General features: G+C 45.2%; 2 long non-coding RNA genes across 2 annotated transcripts in view; one reads left to right on the top strand and one right to left on the bottom strand.

The window, feature by feature from the left end:
- The window catches only part of LOC130368522 (uncharacterized), a 79,867-nt gene extending 70,863 nt beyond the window's left edge, over positions 1-9,004 (top strand). The window contains exon 3 of the long non-coding RNA XR_008892494.1: positions 8,375-9,004. This is a non-coding gene — a long non-coding RNA (uncharacterized LOC130368522). The remainder of the gene's footprint in view (positions 1-8,374) is intronic.
- The window catches only part of LOC130368523 (uncharacterized), a 111,558-nt gene that overhangs the window by 17,647 nt on the left and 75,729 nt on the right, over positions 1-18,182 (bottom strand). The gene's annotated exons all lie outside the window — the stretch shown is intronic.

Genomic DNA, 18,182 nt, shown 5'->3' on the forward strand with positions numbered 1-18,182 from the left:
GAAACACTTTTTTTCTAGGCCACCAGGTCACCAGAGACCCGATTGGCCCGCAAACGCCATGTGGAAGGTTACAGTACAGAGACCACTGCACAGTGGTCTCTAAACTGTGGCCGTCCAGATATTGCAAAACTACAACTTTCAGCATGCCCAGACAGCCAACCCCATGTTTCCTGCTGGTTTCCTGCTGTGAGTTTGAAAGGGGGCAGGCTCTCCGTGCCAAATTGTTAGCAGTAGACTTCCACTAATGAAAATTCACCTCAAACCCTATTTTATAATGCAGATCTGTCACAAATATGCAGCAAAAACTGCATGCATTACTTGCAGATTTTGTTGCAGATTCACCTTGGATCTCACCCTAAACACAGAAAGTGGGGCAATCAGTCACAAATACACAACATAATGAGCAGCTATTTTGACTGATTTGGATTTAAAGGGGTTGTGCGCTGCCCTGCCTTTCAGAGCTCCCCTTGCAGCGTCTGGAAGTTCATTACTCCGAACGCTGTGTGCGGGCTTCCATGTTCACGGCCACCCCCTCGTGACGTCACGCCCGCCCCCTCAACGAAAGTCTATGGGAAGGGGGCGCGACCATTGTCACGCCCCCTTCCCATAGACTTTGGTTGAGGGGGCGGGCGTGACGTCACGAGGGGGCGGCCGCGAACACGGAAGCCCGCACACAGCGTTCGGAGTAATGAACTTCCGGACGCTGCGAGCAGAGCTCCGAAAGGCAGGGCAGCGCACAACCCCTCTAACTACGGTTCCTCATTTTTCTCTGGGACACAGCATGGTGGCAGCAGCTACATCATAAAGTATGTATAATTTTTTTTTATGCTGCCCCCCCAGGTTCCTGGTTGAAAATACAGCCCTGTGTGTCAGAAATATTACAGACCCTAATAAACTCTTCCCATTTCATCGCTTTGCTTTTTTTTTTTTTCTTCCTCCCCGCCTTCTAAGATAACATTTTTATTTTTCTACCAAAAGAGTCATGGGGATTTTTTTTATATAGCACAACATTTCTTAACCCCTTGGGGACGGAGTCCATTTTGACCCTAAGGACGAGAGCATTTTTTGCAAATCTGATCTCTGTCACTTTATGCATTAATACCTCTGGGATGCTTTTACTTATGAATTTGATTCCGAGATAGTTTTTTCGTGACATATTCTACTTTCTGTTAGTGGTAAATTTTCGTCAATACTGGCATCATTTCTTTGTGAAAAATTAGCATTTTTCTAACTTTGAAACTCTCTGCTTGTAAGGAAAATGGACATGCCAAATAAATTATAAATTGATTCACATATATAATACATCTACTTTATGTTGGAGTCATAAAGTTGACATGTTTTTACTTTTTGAACACATTAGAGAGCTTCAAAGTATAGCAGAAATTTACCAAATTTTCACGAAAGATTCAAAATCTGAATTTTTCAGGGACCAGTTTAGTTTGGTTTAAGTGGATTTGAGAGGCCTCTGTGTAAGAAATCTACCATTATAGAAACTGCACCCCTCAAAGTATTCAAAAGGACATTCATAAAGTTTGTTAACCCTATAGGTGTTTCACAGGAATAGCAGCAAAGTGAAGGAGAAAATTCAAAATATCCATTTTTGACACTAACATGTTCTTGTAGCCCCATTTTTTTTTCCTCATTTTTACAAGGGGTAAAAGTTGAACAAGCCCCCCTCACATTTGTAATTCAATTTTTCTCGAGTAAGGAAATACCTCATATGTGGATGTAAAGTGCTCTGTGGGTGCACTAGAGGGCTCAGAAGGGAAGGAGCAACATTGAGCTTTAGGAGAGTGAATTTTGCTGAAAAGGTTTTTGGGGGGGCATGTCGCATTTAGGAATCCCCCATGGTGCCAGACCACACCCCGTAGGAAACTACACCCATAAAGGAATGTGACAAGGGGTACAGTAAGCCTTAATACTCCACAGGTGATTGAAGAACTTTTGTTAAAGTGGAATGTGAAAATGAAAAATTTGTAGTCTCAGTGCATGCTGGAAGTTGTTGTTTTGCAACAGCTGAAGGCACACGGGTTGGGAAACTTCGAGCTAGGAAACACACTCGATCGAGTTCCCAACAAGTGTGCCTACAGCTGTTGAAAAACTACAACTCCCAGCATGCACTGACAGCCGAAGGGCATTCTGGGAGTTTTAGTTATGCAACAACTAGAGGAGAATAGTTTGGAGACCACTGTGTAGTGGTCTCCAAACTGTGGACCTCCAGATGTTGCAAAACTACAAGTCCCAGCATGCCCAGACTGTCCAGGCATGATGGGAGTTGTAGTTCAGCAACATCTGAAGGGCCAGATGTTGCAGAACTACAACATCCAGCATGCCTGACTGTCTGGGCATGCTGGGAATTGTAGTTTTGCAATACAACACCCAGCATGCCCAGACAGCATGTTTTGTAACTTCTAGCAGGCCACAGTGAAGATCACTCATCAAAGATGATCTTCACTGCTGCCCGCAGCCTCCTCCGATGCTGTGGCTCCTCTAAATTGTTGCTTGCTGTCTGCCGCCACCTGTTGCCTGCCGCAAGTAAGACCCCGAACCCCGTGCCACTTTCCAAACCCCCCCCCCCCCAGACTCGGCACCTAACACCCCCCCCCCCCCCGCTCTATCCGGACTTCAATGGGCAGGCAGAGTGGGGGATCTGCACTTTATTCCCTCCTGCCCCCCCCCCTTATATATTAAGGGGGTTGAACAAAGCTCATTGGATAGCCAAACCTGTCAGTCCTGACTCACGGAACTCTGGGTATATCACATGACCCAAAGGTCTTTAAACCATAGCATAACATAAATAAAAGACACGTGACCTCTAAGGTCCTATACAGAGGTATCCTAGATTAATTGAATATATAAATATATACATTAAATATTAACATATTAAGAGGCGACTAGGGTTTAGTCCTACAGGAGAGCCCATTAGCATGGAGGGACTCTGGCTGAGGGGACTCCAGACAAAGGGACAGGACAAAGTCCTGTACCGGGACACCACAAACCCCCTTACTTAAAATAAGTTGTCCTCGATGAAGGTCCCCAAAGACATAGGGAAGGAATGATAAAGTTCAACACAGTCCTGGAATGTCCTTAATCAGGCTGTAGATGAATAACAACAAAGAGTCCTTCTAGATAATAAAATGTCCATACAAGCTCTAAAATTAATATAAACAGGATTGTTGGGGATTGGATCACAAACAGGATAATATAGACTTATCTAGAGATCCTTTTGGTATCACCATTTTACTTTACTTTATTATGCACCTATTGACTATGCATGAAATTTAATACCGAATAACATTTGACTGATATTTTATTTTTATTTAATTTTTTTCCTTTCTTGACTGACAAATAAACTAATATACGACTAGAAGTATGTATAATGACAGTAATGCTACTACATTATGTGTAATGACTGTTGACATAAACCAACTAGTTATTATCCCACATATTTATTACCTAAGTTATACACTTGTTTCGGATTGGGTTGCCTAAGGCTTTCTTACCAATGCCTTAGCTGCTAGGGTCTATAGGTATTACACTATTACCCCTAGTACTCTGTCTAGATAACACTTACATACTGTTACGTTTCTAGATACATGCATTTTAGTGAGCTACAGGAGCATCTTCTGGCCAGGAAGAGCATCCTGAACAGGTAGAGGACAAAAGAAAACACATGTTAGTGCATAAACAGTGGTATGGAACTGGAATATAGCATGTTACAGTCCCTAAGAAAAATTTTTTGGGTGTTTTTTGTGAGATATATTTTGGAATTATGTGTACTGAACTCTATTGGAAGGTACACCAATGAGAGCCATGAGATGTACTAGGTGTACAATATATTGGATTAAGTCAGTCTTGGTATCTGAGAGGAATGTTTCCCTGTGGGTGTTAGTGAAGTGTGAGACTATTTGTTACTCCCAGTGGAGCTGGGAGGGAAACCTTGATGTGAACACTATAATACCTAGAAGAAAATGTGTACCCTGTGTACAGGAATTGATACTTCTGTATAATAGTTACTTACACAGTGTTGACATTTGATGTCAGCAGACATTTTATTTATTAGCACACTAAGGCTACTTCCTAGCAGCACAACATAAAGATGTTTCAGGTACTTTTCACCTGATTGGAAGGTGTACACTTTTACACACAAAATATATTACTATATGAATATTTACATTAAACAGACACACAAGGATCAACAGTCCACCTGTGTTATGAGTTCATATTTTAACATGGCTGCTACCAAGGCCGGGCACACACTTACATGAATCTCTCTGTACCAGGAGTCTTGCGGAATCAGAGTAGGATCTCTGCATATACTTGGGGTGCATGATGGGGGTTTTGAATCCCTCTTCTTCCTCGGCTTTGCTAGGCAGCCTCATCGGCCGGATACCATGTGGGTCTGCCTCCCAATTGTCCGCCAGAAAAAATTTGAAAGGAAGTTGGCTAGGGTTCCGGGGCCTCGTGACTGCTGCAGCCCATTCACCCTGCAGACTCTGGACAGGGGTATACTCGACAATCTCCCCTCGCTCCAGGGAATGATATCTTTTGGGTAGATAATCCCTTTGCACAGCCCTCCTGTTCACTAGGATGGTTCCCCCATGCTTGCAATCCAGGAGGGTTCCAAAACCCTTGTTCTTATCGAACTTAATCAGAGTGGTGCATCGGCGCTCTAGAGGTGCTTCACCCTCTCGTGGGTAGTCCAAATTCCTTATATATAGTGCCTCCAACCTTTTAGTTTCACGTTGCTGCTCTTCTCTCACTTCATAGGGGAGATACTTTGGCCCATAACGCTCCCTGTGCTCAGCTCTCAATTTTTCCATGATGTTGTTAAGTTCAGCCTCCCTGCGGGCCCTTTCTCTCTAAGCTGTGGGACCGGAGGGTGTGACTTCTCTGGCGGGGGAAGAACATGGTCCCACTTACCCACTTTGGCTCATCACCAATTACCCACTTCGGGAGAGAGGGTGAGCGCGGGCGTGCACTCGGCAGGGTGACTTGAGACAGGGGGATCTATGGCTCTGGGCTGGATGAAGAGGAAAACGTGGCTTCCGCCGGGGTACTCATGTCTGATTCCTCTGTTGGGATCTCGGCCCAGGACCTCCATGTCCGATGGTGAAGGGACAGTCTCACTGGTGATGCCGCTGGTGATGTCCCAGGTGATCCCCCTTTTGGGGTAGCCGGCCACTCGTAATCCTCAGGCAGCTGTGGTAGGTTGCAGGTCCCTTTGGTGCTGATGGACAACTGCTGCAAGTGATCGTCCAAGTCTTGGAAAAGTTGCGCTGTGGCCGTGGCAACTTTTCGCTGTTCGGGCGCCATCGTGATACTCTCCCCACGTGTAGCACTGTGCTCCACCATGTCTGTACTCCTTGCTTCCATCTCCAGACTGAAGAGGTCGCGCTGCAGGGCTTCTTTTATGTGAGGCTTCAACAAAATGGCTGCCGGCCGGAAGGACGCCATCAGTGCAGCTCTGACTTTCGGTCCCCCGGCATCAGCAGAAGATTGAAGTTCCACCTCGGCATCGACATGTGTACTTGATGCCCACGCCCAGGGGCGGGTCACAGAGCTACGTGGGACATTTTTGCGCGCTTTCAGGTAAATCCTTAACCTTTTCTAGTACACAGGGCCGTGAGAAACGCAGCATAGCTTCACTGCAGATTTTGCACATTTTCACAGCAAAACAATCTTCGCCTCCCCCCTTACTTTTTCCTGCGCACCAGTCAAGCACAATCTCAATAGCAAAGTCACGTACACTTTTGTGCGCAATTATGATCGCAGCATGCGAAAATTTCTGACAGTTTATATAACACATTTCTTGATAGGGGGAGTACTATTGCTTTAGTCAGGGTAGCAAAGTTCTTTAAGGCACACACCCGAATCCTGTTTGTAAGACGCCAAAAGAGTTGTGGTGCTGGGGTAGAAGGATGCAATGGGGTGTTGCGGAGTGGTAGTGTAAGGTCGGATGGTATTAACCCTTTGTTGGTGTGACGCCAGGGTGCGGTTTCCTTAGGGTAATGGTCCTACCGCCAACCATCCCATAAATGGTAGGGAAAATAAAGGAATGTCCACAGCAAATGTTGATGAAAACCGGAATAAACTTTACTGCATATTTTATGCAACTGCAGGTAACAAAACAGTCTTTGTATAAAGGACCGTAGTTCGGATTCCTCACAGGTTTGCTGGGACTGAGTACAATGAGCTTTGATTTGCTAGCCACTGTGCTACTGAATTTATGATAATTGAGTTGCAGTGGTCACACAGGATTTTAGTAGTTTTGAGCTGGATAACTCATGGTTTAGTGGCTGCAGAAGATAAGGCTTCAGGCCTAGCTTGAATTGATGATTTGTGCTGAGATTAGTGCCGCTTGCTAGTCCGGAACTAAGAGAGAGAATTTAGTGGCATCAGCCCCTTATATATTAAGGGGGTGGAACAAAGCTCATTGGATAGCCAAACCTGTCAGTCCTGGGTATATCACGTGACCCAAAGGTCTTTAAACCATAGCATAACATAAATAAAAGAAACGTGACCTCTAAGGTCCTATACAGAGGTATCCTAGATTAATTGAATATATAAATATATAAATTAAATATTACGATATTAAAGGGGTACTCCGATGGTCAACGTGTTTTTCCGTTTTTGACTTACTCTATTTGTTTTGTTTCATTTCTATTCTTGTTGTTTAGGCAACTTTATTTCCGTTCTTTGTTGTCTTTTTATCCCCCACTTTGTTTTCCTATCTTTGCTTCTATTTCCTGTTTCTTGCTGTGCTGAAAACTACAAATCCCAGCATGCCACATGCTTTGCTGGTTTGGAGCGGCTCCTTTTTTTTTGTTTGTTTGTTTGTTTGTTTCGCCCTCTACCCACCCTACTATTTTCCCAGGTCAGCCCCCTTCTACACAGCACACTAATATAATCAGCCCTGGTTGAAATATACTGGCATACACACACAAAAGAGACTACAACTCCCAGCATGTGTCATTCAGGAGTCTTCAGTCTGTGGTATAGCACCAGCATGCTGCCTCTGTAGTCTCCTGGGGATTGTAGTTCACCACACCTCTATAGGGCATACACCAGTGTTTCCCAACCAGGGTGCCTCCAGGAGTTGGCTGTCCGGGCATGCTGGGAGTTGTAGTTTTGATACAGCTGAACACACCCTGGTTGGAAAACAATGCACTTTGTAATATACTGAATAGGCTAGGCCAGTGTTTCCCAATCAGCGTGGCTCCAGCTGTTGCAAGACTACGACTCCCAGCATGCCCAAAGACTGTCAGGGAATGCTGGGAGTTGTAGTTTTCAAATAACTGGAGGCACACTGGTTTGGGAACACTGGTGTAATATGATGTGTATGCTGAATAGGCTAGGACAGTGTTTCCCAACCAGTGTGCCTCCAGCTGTTGCAAAACTACAACTCCCAGCATGCCCAAAGTCTGTCCAGGCATGCTGGGAGTTGTAGTTTTGCAACAGCTGGAGGCAGACTGGTTTGTAAACACAAGCATACACACACATAACAGGGACTACAACTCCCAGCATGTGTCATTCAGGAGTCCCCCCCCCCCCCCTTCACACATAGAAATAATCCCCAGTCCGAGATTTATTCCCCTGCAGTCTATACGGGGGAGATTCATCAAAACCTGTGCAGAGGGAAAGTTGTCCAATGTCCCATAGCAACCAATCAGATCGCTTGTTTAATTTTTCACAGGCCTTCCTAAAAATGAAACAAGTGATCTGATTGGTTGCTATGGGCAACTGGACAAGTTTTCCTCTGCACAGGTTTCGATAAATCTCCCCCTACATCCCCAGCCCGTGCACCTTGTTATCCTCCCCTTCACATACATCTTCTCTGTATTCTTTCAGTACAGACCTGCGTCCTCAGAAGACAGAGCAGGGGGGAGGGGAGGTGAGGAGATGTGTAGGAGCTTCTTGCTCTCATGCACACCTGTGACCACCTGGAGGGGGAGATGAGGGGGCGTGGCCTATCTCTCTCATGCAGTTCTGAAAGAACAGAGAAAAAAAAAAGCTCTGACATCTTGTCCACAGCCTAATCCTAACCTGTGGACAACAGTCAGAGATCCAACACAGAACTACAGAACTTCCTGGCCCACAAACAGGCAAGAAAAAAAGACACATGCTACACAAATATATAATACATGTCAATTGCAAAAAACATGAACATTAAAAGAAGATGCAATATAGCCAAAAATCTTAACCACCGGAGTACCCCTTTAAGAAGAAACTAGGGGTTAGTCCTTCAGGAGAGCCCATTAGCATGGAGGGACTCTGGCTGAGGGGACTCCAAAGGAACAGGACCAAGTCCTGCACCGGGACACCACAGAAGCCTAACAGATCCCATTAAAACTAACAATGTAAAATCATACAGTGGCCTTGCTGGCTTTCTTTGTTAATCTTCCCTTATGACATCACACATGTGACATCATCAAGTGTTTGGAGCTATCTGTACCAGCCACTTGTACAGTTCAGGCCTTAGCTATCAGAGGGAGCGCACACAAAGAGCAGGAGATGAGGAAGAGGACAAGATGACACAGGAGAGGTAAATAAATCCTAAATATTGGTCAGAATACATCTAGAGTTCTAGACTTGCAAATGATGACTAGATCTATTTAATGTAATGTGTCCAAATAATAATGTAAATTGTATTAAATCTAATTATTTTACTAGACACTTTGCTGATGTTCACAAATGACCAAGTATATAATGTTTATTCAATTCTATTACACAAAGAGTTGGGGGGTGCAAGTATTGTATGCGTATATTAAGTCTATGGGGGAGAATCATCAAAATCTGTGTAGAGGAAGAGTGGAGCAGTTGCACATAGTAATACTGAATCATAAAAAGAAATGCATACATTGAATTTTCTTTAACAGGAATGTCCCACAGAGCAAATTTGGTAAAATCAGATGTGTGCCCCATACATGTATGTGTGAGATTGCACTTCACCACTACTAGTAGCTCAGAGCTAAGCTGCTTCCTTCATGCTCATGGAGTTGAATAGAGTCTATCAGTAATTTGAATGCCCTCAAAACTGCTGCATGCCGTATTTAGAGGCTGGGAAGAGTGTGTAATCATACTTTGTTTCCCAGGCTCTACTATAGCAAGTGCGATCCTTTTGTGCAAAGTGCCCACAGGTCTCTGTATCAAGTGCTTCTTCGGTCCCTCCTCTCAGCTTTATGGCTCTAGAGGGCTCCTGATATCAGAGCTGAGACAAAGGGCAGGTGAAGGTAGGCTCCCACCTAGGACTCCACTGCCTACCTGGCCCAGGAGGAGGGGGGGGGGAGGTGACTTAGGGCACAAGTTCTGGTAGTTGTTAGCACTGGGGAATTAGGGCACTTCTCCCAGTTTCCCAGCTGAGGGACAGCTGCTATCAACTGCAAGCAAGCTGTCTTTAGGACATGCATTCAGTTGAAAGCTGTGATGGAGTAAAGAGCAATCATTTCCCATCCCCATCAGTGTTAAAGGGGTACTCCAGTGGAAAAAATTTTTTTTTTTTTATCAACTGGTGCCAGAACAGATTTGTAAATTATTTCTATTTAACCCCTTAAGGATGCAGCCCTTTTTCACCTTAAGGACTGAGCCCTTTTTCGCAATTACGACCACCGTCACTTTACGAATTAATAACGCGAAAACGCTTTTACCGAATATTCTGATTCTGAGATAGTTTTTTCATGACATATTCTACTTTATTTTGGTGGTAAATTTTCGCCGTTAATTGCATCCTTTTTTGGTGAAAAATCCCAAAATTTCATGAAAATTTTGCATTTTTCTAACTTTGAAGCTCTCTAATTGTAAGGAAATTGATATTCCAAATAAATTTTATTTTTCTTCACAAATACAATATGTCCACTTTATGTTGGCATCATAAAATGGACATATTTTTGCTTTTTGAAAAAATTAGAGGGCTTCAAAGTAGAGCAGCAATTTTCAAAAATGTCATGAAAATTGCTAAATCTGAAGGGACAGATGTTACAGAACTACAACTCCCAGCATGCCTGGGCAGTCGAGGCATGCTGAGAGTTGTAGTTTGGCAACATCTGGAGGGCTACTGTTTGGGCACCACTGTAACAGTGGTCTCCAAACTGTGACCCTCCAGATGTTGCAAGACTACAACTCCCAGCATGCCCAGACAGCCTTTGGCTGTCTGGGCATGCTGGGAGTTGCAGTTTGGCCCCCCTAGTGGTTGCCACAGTAAAGATTGATTTGCTTTCACTTTTAATTCCCCCCCCCCCCCCCCCCACTGTCGATTCCCTACCTGAGCAAAGATCCAGCAGTCTCCAGCGAAGATCCCAGGTCCCCAGGCATCTTCTCCTGCAGGTACGGCCTCCATCTTCTTCCCAGAGCCCCTTGACATCCAGGGGCGGGCAGAACGGGGGGTTGCCATGGCAACCCCCTGTCCTGTGCTGCCATTGGTCAGAACTCCGTTTTGAGAAATGGCAGGGGATAGGAGGAGACCGCAGCTTTGCGACCTCACTCCTATCCCTTAGGCTGATCGGGGCTGTTGCTGACAGCTCCGATCAGCCCTATTTTCCGGGTGATCGGGTCACCAGAGACCCGATCAGCCCAGAATTGGAGAAAATCGCATGTCTGAATTGACATGCGATTTTCTCCGATTGCCGACATGGGGGGGGGGGTCTCAGGACCCCCCTGGCGATGTGCCAGGGTGCCTGCTGAATGATTTCAGCAGGCATCCAGCTCCGGTCCCCAACCTTAAGGACTCGGAATGCAGGGCGTATCCATGCGCCCTGTGTCCTGAAGAGGTTAAAAATCTTAATCCTTCCAGTACTTATCAGCTGCTGTATCCTCCACAAGAAGTTCTTTTCTTTTTGAATTTCCTTTCTGTCTGACTACAGTGCTCTCTGCTGACACCTTGGTCCATGCCAGGAACTGTCTAGAGTAGAAGCAAATCCCCATAACAAACCAATCCTGCTCTGGACAGTTCCAGACATGGACAGAGGTGTCAGCAGAAAGCACTGTGGTCAGACAGAAAAGAAATTCAAAAATAAAAGAACTTCCTGTGTAGTATGCAGCAGCTGATAAGTACTGGAAGGATTAAGATTTTAAAAAAGAAGTCATTTACACTTCTGTTTAAATTTCTGCCATCAGTTGATTTAAAAAAAAAAAAAGAACTTCTGTGTCCTGGAAAAGTGATAACATCTCTCATTGTGTGGCCTGCAACAGGCAAAAAGACCATCACCATGGGAGCAGGGAGAAGGTGAGTTTCCCTATTTAATTTATTAGCAAAAATGGGACCTTTAAAGATTGTAAAGCAGCAATCCCCACTTTTTGCGAACATGTTATAACATATCCTACAAAGTTTCACCCTTTGGAGTTCTTCATGAATTACCAACCCTTCAGGAATAACACAGTGGCGTGAATTATCTCAAATAGATGACGGGTAACAGTGGAAGCAGGAGGAAGGTGTGGAATAAGAGGACTTGCCTTTCTGTAGGTAAAATACAGTGTTACTAAGGTACAAAAATGTATAATATAAATTATTTAACAATGCATAACCAGGGGTCAAGTCCTGGGGAAAAAAAGAATGTTTATTATACACAAATTATCACAAAGACCCAAGAAAACACATATAATTAAAACCATTTAAAACAGAAATGACACATGGGTTAGGGAAAGTGATCCCACCCCCCTCGGCCCTGCTCCAATAATAATGTGGTATGAAGATATACTAGAATACACAAAAACAACCACAAACCTGCCTGTATGCACAAAGCTGCTGCTATGACACAGGTCGTGGCCTATAGAAACAAAAAAAAGGGGAGAAAAAAGATGTAAAGTGCAAGTGCAAGCTTATAAGGAAAATATAGTACCACTATACTAGAAATGCCCAAACAGTTAATAAAGTGTACTAGTGCAATGTAAAAAACCTTAAGGCAATGTGCAGGTGCCGATACAAACAAAGGAAGGGCAGGTAGCAAGCAGGGGAAACAACTCGCTCCACGCATTCCGCCGCTCACTACAGCAGCTTCATCAGGAGTGATAATGAGTTCTCCAAGGTCAGTTTTATAATGCTAGATCTATAACAAACATCACATTCACCTGTCCATAGACCGCGTAATACCTCTGTTGCACCAATCCTCCACGTTTTCACCAACGTCACTGCCGCCGGAAATGGGGCAGGCAGCACGTTCACCTCCGCCGGAAGTGTGGCAGAGTATGAACCGCTGCGCCTGCGTTACGCCGCGCACCAGTAAAAACCTGGTGCGCTTGCGCAGCGTTCCACTCAGGGTCGAGCCAGCGCACTCGTCAGTGCCCAACCCGTGACCAATGCGCCTGCGCAAAGAGTTCCCTCCTGCGTCTGCGCATATGGTTAGACCAATTATAATCATTAAGTCACATAATGCACCCCGGATACAAATAAGTCCTCCGAGGCATGCCTTGATAAATATCCATCAAAAATAATAAACAATAAACCCCCAATAATAAGTAACATGGGGATTGGTGCAAAGAGTATATTAGACTGCCGAATGTCCACCATAGAGGACAAAGTACCCATTGGTGTACACTATGGACAACAGGAGGAACAATGCAACGGAGTGTATATAACCCATAACAATAAAATACATCATATCTCACGAAAAATGCATCACAACCAACTTTATATGATAACATAAAGGCACTATTATCCTGTATCTTAGGAGGATGCATCCTCGGGTGCGTCAGATAGACGCTCCCATATATGTGGAAAAGCAAAAGAGAGGCAAGAAAAAAGTCCAATCCGGCAACAGAGTCTCTTTCAATATTCTTCTGTAGTTCTCAAGAGTAGTGCTAATTAAGACCCCATAATTAGGCCAAAAGATCAGGCACAGTCCAATCTATATTCAGGATCGCTCCTTAAAGGAATGTAAGATGTTCCTCCCCAAGTTCCACCACATTCAATTGTCCATATATCACTCGCAAGAAATAAACAGAGGCACTTCACCCCATTAGAATCTGGGGAGGCTTAATACGGAGCAGAATACTCCCACTAGGTAGAGGAGCCTCTTGCAACTACTGGAGAGTAAATTAACCCTCCTCCAAGTATCCAAATTTAGGTTCCAAGATAAGTGCTGTAATGTAGATATCCCCATGGTCAAGGATGTGCATGGCCCATTAGAATCTGGGGAGGCTTGATACGGAGCAGAATACTCCCACTAGGTAGAGGAGCCTCTTGTAGCTGCTGGAGAGTAAATTAATCCTCCTCCAAGTATCCAAATTTAGGTCCCAGGATGGGTGCTGTAATGTAGGTATCCCCGTGGTCAAGGATGTGCATGGCTAAATAAAAAAATATATATATATATGATCAATATAAATGAATATAGTAAATAAAAATATATAAAAAAAAAAACTATGCATAACCATGGCAAACCTGCTGACAATGTAGTAAAATGTGACAAGAGGAGAATGTGTATATATACAAGGTGATAGTATATCTGTTAGTATTACCGTATTTTTCGCCCTATAGGACACACCGACGTATAAGATGCACCTAATTTATAGGCGCAAAATCTAAAAAAATAAAGATTTTGAACCCAATAGTGGTCTTCAACCTGCGGACCTCCAGATGTTGCAAAACTACAACTCCCAGCATGCCCGGACAGCCGTTGGCTGTCCGGGCATGCTGGGAGTCGCAGTTTTGCAACATCTGGAGGTCCGCAGATTGAAGACCACTGCATAGGAGGTAATACTCACGTGTCACTCACGTGTCCCCGCCGCTCCGGACCCGTCACCGCTGCCCTGGATGTCGCTCCATCGCTGTCGCCGTGTCCCCGTCGCTCCGGAACGTCTCTGCTGCCGGCCGTGGATCCTCGCTCTCCGTCGCCGCCATCACGTCGTTACGCACGCCGACGCACGTACGCGACAACGTGATGACGAGGAAGGAGAGCGCCGGCCATACAGGGGATCCTTGAACAGAGAAGACACCGAGGAGGCAGGTAAGGTCCCTCCCGGTTTCCTGTAAGCGCTAACCTGGCTATCCCGAACAGCCCGACTGAACAGCCGGGTTAGTGTCACTTTCCCTTCAGACGCGGCGGTCAGCTTTGATCGCCGCGTCTGAAGGGTTAATACAGGGCATCACCGCGATCGGTGATGTCCTGTATTAGCCGCGGGTCCCGGCCGTTGATGGCCGCGGGGACCACTGCGATAGGGGTGTATTCGCCGTATAAGACGCACCGACTTTTTCCCCCCAGTTTTGGGGAAGAAAAAGTGCGTCTTATACGGCGAAAAATACAGTACATACTACTCAAGTTTTGAAAATTCATAAAACTTTATCTGACCATGAAAGCATATATTTAGTTTTTAGTTTAGATTACTAAACCTTTAGGAAAATGTATTTGGGCTTGTTCCATTCTATTCCCCAGACACATCCATCTCTCTATGCTTATAATAAATGTTGACTTTAAATTATTAAATATGTTGACATAATATGTTTATATTCAATTCTATTTGCATAAAGCCATGCAGAAACAATAGCCTATTGCCAGTGAATCTGATTTATTCTCTATGGCGAAGGTGGCATAGGTTAATTGATGATAAGTACAAAGATATGCGCTGTATCATGTCAGCATTAAATGAGATAAATGAATATATCACTGCTTAATCCCATCTGACCTCAAGTAGCAGTAAACAAGACTATTGATCAATGTCATGACTCTAAAATCGGGTAGTTAATCTTGGCAGTAGGATTGGCGTGAGCACAGAATCTGCCTGCTGTTGCTGCCGAAATCTGAAAAATGGTTGCTACTTTTCCAGAACTACTTGTCACAGGAGTAATTGTGTATTCATTGGATGTACTCTTACAGACTGTAGTTAACAGGGCCGGACATTACAGGCTGAGTCGTTATTGCACTTACCAATTTTTTAAATACTCATCAACCAAATGAAGAAGCTCTCTTTACACACAGAAGACTCAAAGGGGTTAAATGAAGTGTAATACTGTATGACGAAGCGCCAAGGCGCGATAACTGACCGTCGCCCATCGGTGCAGCCCACCCGCAGGTTAACATCTCCTCCTCCCTGCTACTGTATCCAACTTGGATTTATGAAAATAAAGGTTCTTTGCACTACGTATTCGGTGTCTGAGGTGAGTGCTCCGATGATTTTCTTGCAAGTGAATTTGACCTGCCATTGTGTAGCACCACCAAACACCTATAGAGCTGAACTCTGAACTGTTATTCCCCCACCTGCCAGCGGAGGTTATACTGTGCATATTAGTGAATCTACACGGTGCCAGGACAGCTCTCCTAGCAAGGAAGTCATAAATAACATATACAGACAAAACCTTAGACCAAAATGGAGAAAAGGGGGAGGGGTAAAATATGTATATGTGCTGTAAATAGCTACTTAATTATTATTACCCACAAAAGATAAAGCCCCACTCCGTACTCATGGAAACATAAAAACATAAATGTCAAGAAAAATTAATCACTTAGATAATGTAAAATATGTAAATCCTTATCATAAACATCATAAACATACAATTGAAAAAACAAGAAGAACCCCCTGCTTAGAGGGGGATGGAAAAAACAACACCCAGTGCCCATACAGTATGTTAAATAGTGGCATAGCTATAGAGGCCGCAGTGGTCGCTATCGCCCCCTGTCAGAAAGTACTGAGGAGGAGGTGCAGGGCACGCAAGAGTCCCGTCCAGGAAGCCCTGCCCTTTACTCCTCTAGTGCAGTGTATGCACTGCAGCGCAGCCACCCTGCACGTATGAAAAATCCGGAGAGTGGAGAGTGGCCTGCCCGTGGCATCCATCAGGTATGATTATCAGTGTCACTAAACTCCCATGGCGTGATGTAAATATACGGTGCTGCAGCATGTCACTTTGCTTGCAGCGCCGTACATTTACCGTGCCGCTATGGAGTGATCACAGCAGGAGCTGCGCACACTTGATAGCAGGGGAGTTTTAGCTGGTGACTCGCTGATAATGGCGGACATCAGCGAGCCTGCTGATGTCTGCCATTATCCCTATAGATGGCGTGATTAATACTAATCACAGCATCTATAGTGAAGGATATTGGCAGGGCAGGTTTTGATGGGCTTAACAGACCCCCGCTGTGCATTTTCAGGGGTCCGCTAAGCGCAAATGCTGCCGGAGGTTCCTTACCAGCCTCCGGCATCCAGGATGGCCGATCATCTTGTACAGCTAGGCAGTACAAGAAGATCGCCGATAGTACTGGTCTGTCTATGGTATCACGTAGTTCTGAACAGTACTATGCTTGCATATTAGAGTTGCCTATGGGGACTTTAAAAGTATACAGTAAATCTAAAATAAAAATGTTTAACAAAAATATAATGGTGCCCCCCCCCTTCCGATTATATATATATATATATATATATATATATATATATATATATGGTATCCAGCGGCATAGCTATAGAAGTAAGGCACCAGTAGTGGAGGGGCGTAAAAACTGAATCCACAGCCACTGACGGGGGATTCGGATCAGAGGAGCCTCCCAAAAAAGGTAAAATGAGTGGTGATGCGTACCGTGTATGCATCGCCACTCAGTACTGTATATGAGCAGGGAACATGAATCCCTGCTCCTGTATGAATCCCTCCTCCAGTACACAGGCGACGCTCTGCTTACCTAGCGCATTTCAATGATGTCATCACACACAGCATGGCAGGCAAGCAGAGCGACGCACAGCATGAAGACGTCTATAGGTGGCCTTGGTGTTATCGCAGGAGCAGAGGTAAGGTGAGTGAGATTTTTTATTTAAGGAGGGAAGAGAGAGAGGGAGGGATTGCCTGCTTGCCTACACTTTATATCTACCTGCCTATAGTCTATATAGGAGCAATCTGCAAGTCGGACCTAAGGCTGCTGTAATTTGATTCCTGGTTTTATTTATCTGGCCAGGTACCGTATTTATCGGCGTATAACACGCACTTTTTAGGCAAAAATTTTTAGCCTAAAGTCTACCTGCATGTTATACGCCGATAAGCCGCTGCAGTTCAATGATTTAAAGCGGGCGCTTTAAATCAATGAACTGCAGTGGCTTTGCAGGTGCAGAGACCTGCCGTCGCTGCCGGCTTCTCTGCCCCTGCCTATCCTGGGGTCTAGAGCCCTTCTGCCAGCCCTTCTCTCCCCCTGGCTATTGGTGCCGCTGCCCCTTCTCTCCCCCTGGCTATCGGTGCCGCTGCCCCATTGCCGAGGCCAATAGCCAGGGGGAGAGAAGCGGCGCCGGCAATGGGGCAGCGGTGCCGACAGACAGGGGGAGAGAAGGGGCAGCGGCACCCATTGCCGGCGCCGCTGCCCCGTTGCCTCCCCCATCCCCAGTTGTATAATTACCTGTTGCCGGGGTCTGCGCTGCTTCAGGCCTCCAGTGTGTGTCCCCTGCGTTGTTGCTATGCGCTGCGAGACGGCAGCAGCAGGGCTCTAGACGCCAGGAAAGGCAGGGGGAGAGAAGCGGGCAGCGACAGCCTCTCTCCCCCTGCCTTTCCTGGGGGCTTCTGCGGGGTCAGAAACAGTGTATCGGGGTATACGTATGCACACACACGCACCCTCATTTTACCAAGGATATTTGGGTAAAAAACTTTTTTTACCCAAATATCCTTGGTAAAATGAGGGTGCGTGTTATAGGCCGGTGCATAGTATACCCAGATAAATACGGTAGGTTAGTTGATAGGTCCCGCACCATTTGAGAAACCTTGGCGTGGTGTGCGGGCTCAGGTGTGTCCTTCATATAAGGATATACTGGCTAATGTCTCAATTTTACATCAGTTTTGAGGGTTAGCTAATATCATTGTTTACATTAACCACAGCAGTGAAACCACATTGTGATCCATAGGTGCAGGTCCTCCACTCCAACGTAGGTGCACAACTACACTTGGAGTTGAGTACCTTGTATCACCTTAGACCACGTCAATGTAATTGTTTGTATGTAGTCTATATACCTGCCTGCCTACAGTATATACTTACCTGCCCCATATATCTACCTGCACTATATACCTGCCCTGCCCCACATAACTACCTGCACCATATACCTGCTTGCTTGGCTGCCTTCACTATATAACTACTTTCCCTGCCCCATATACCTACCTTCCCTATATACCTACCTACTTACGGGCCCACCTTTCTGCACTACCTACCAGGGGGGTATCACCTATTCATCAGGGTGGATTACCTAATATCTAACATTGGGATTCCCTACTTATCTATTGGGATCATCTACCT

Source organism: Hyla sarda, chromosome 4, assembly GCF_029499605.1.
Source record: "Hyla sarda isolate aHylSar1 chromosome 4, aHylSar1.hap1, whole genome shotgun sequence".
Lineage (NCBI taxonomy): Eukaryota > Metazoa > Chordata > Amphibia > Anura > Hylidae > Hyla > Hyla sarda.